Source organism: Hylobates moloch, unplaced genomic scaffold (assembly GCF_009828535.3).
Source record: "Hylobates moloch isolate HMO894 unplaced genomic scaffold, HMol_V3 SCAFFOLD_2, whole genome shotgun sequence".
Lineage (NCBI taxonomy): Eukaryota > Metazoa > Chordata > Mammalia > Primates > Hylobatidae > Hylobates > Hylobates moloch.
The window spans coordinates 163,158,115-163,159,732 of NW_026652277.1; positions in this window are offsets into that span (position 1 = coordinate 163,158,115).

A 1,618-nucleotide genomic window follows, 5' to 3' on the forward strand; every position below is an offset into this window, starting at 1 on the left:
GTTAGGTTTCTGAATGTGCCTTTTGGACCTAGTTCTTCATGAGTTCCCATTACTAAGTGATTTCTTTGCATTGGGAACAGTATGTAAAACTCGAATTTTGAAGCTTCTTTTGTCAGTAGTTTGGGAAATGGCTTAACAAATAAGCTTGCAAATCTTTCCTTATGCTGGTGAAAGTGAAGGATTCTCATTGCTTTTCAAATATAGTGATGAATTTTAGTGCAATATTTTGTTTTATTTTAAAATTCAAAAAAATTATATTGTTGTCTAGTAAAGAGCATTCTGTGCCTTAAGATTTGCATCTCTAAAAGAAGGATGACAGCAGTGCCTTCTTAGAATATTGTTTTGAGAATTGAGAAATTAATGAATTAATTAACATAATATGGCTGGATGTAGTGGCTCACGCCCATAATCCCAGCACTTTGGTAGGCTGAGGCGGGATGATCACTTGAGGCCAGGTATTTGAGACCAGCCTAGGCAACATAGTAAGACCCTGTCTCTGTAAAAAAATACAAAAATTAGCTGGGCATAGTGGCATATGCCTGTAGTCCCAGCTACTAAGGAGGCTGAGATGGGAGGATTGTTTGAACCCAGGAGGTCAAGGCAACAGTGAGCCGTGATCACGCCACTGCACTCCAGCCTGGGTGACAGAACAGGACCTCATCTCAAAATAAAATAAAATTAGCATAATATGCTTAGAACTTGGCCTGATGCAATGAGAAGGTTCACTAAGTGTTTTCTATTTCTTTCTGTCATTTTTTTCTTTGCATTATTCCCTGTCTGGTTAACCCCCAGTCATCCACGGAGACCCAGAGAAGCCTTGCCTGTGAGTTGCTTCCTAGGCACTTGTGTGGTCTATATCAATTGTTGCATTCATCATATAATATTTAATTCTTTATGACTTCTCCATCACACAGGGAGTGCTTTGCTTGTTTTATTTATTTATCTATTTTTGAGACGGAGTTTCGTTCTGTTGCCCAGGCTGGAGTGCAGTGGTGTGATCTCAGCTCACTGCAAACTCTGCCTCCTGGGTTCAAGCAATTCTCCTGGCTTAGCCTCCCAAGTAGTTGGGATTACAGGCACCTGCCACCACACCCAGCTAAGTTTTGTGTTTTGTTGTTGTTGTCGTTGTTTGTTTTTTTTTAGTAGAGACAGGGTTTCACCATGTTGACCGGGCTGGTCTCGAACTCTTGACCTCAGGTGATTTGCCCTCCTTGGCCTCCCAAAGTGTTGGGATTATAGGTGTGAGCCACTGAGCCCAGCCATGCTTGTTTTATTTTTGTACCGCTTTTATATCCAGCCTGGTGCTTTAGTGAACACTCTTAAATGGTGGTTGACAGAATGTGTGAAGTGTTCATTGAAATTGTTTTTAAAAGTATTATGATTATGAGATTGAGAGACCCTTTGCCAAATATTTGACTCTCTAAATGGACTTTATCAACAATAAAGTGCTGAAAGTTAAAATACATAAAGGTTGATCCGTTTTTTTCCCAAGCGTGGAATTGTGGCAAGGTTGTTGTATTGGATATTAACAGCTCTAGATTCTGGTGTGGAATACACCTTTTACCCATTTGGCAGGTCACCTAAACATTTGAGGGACTTAGCTTCCTCAAGGAGAGAA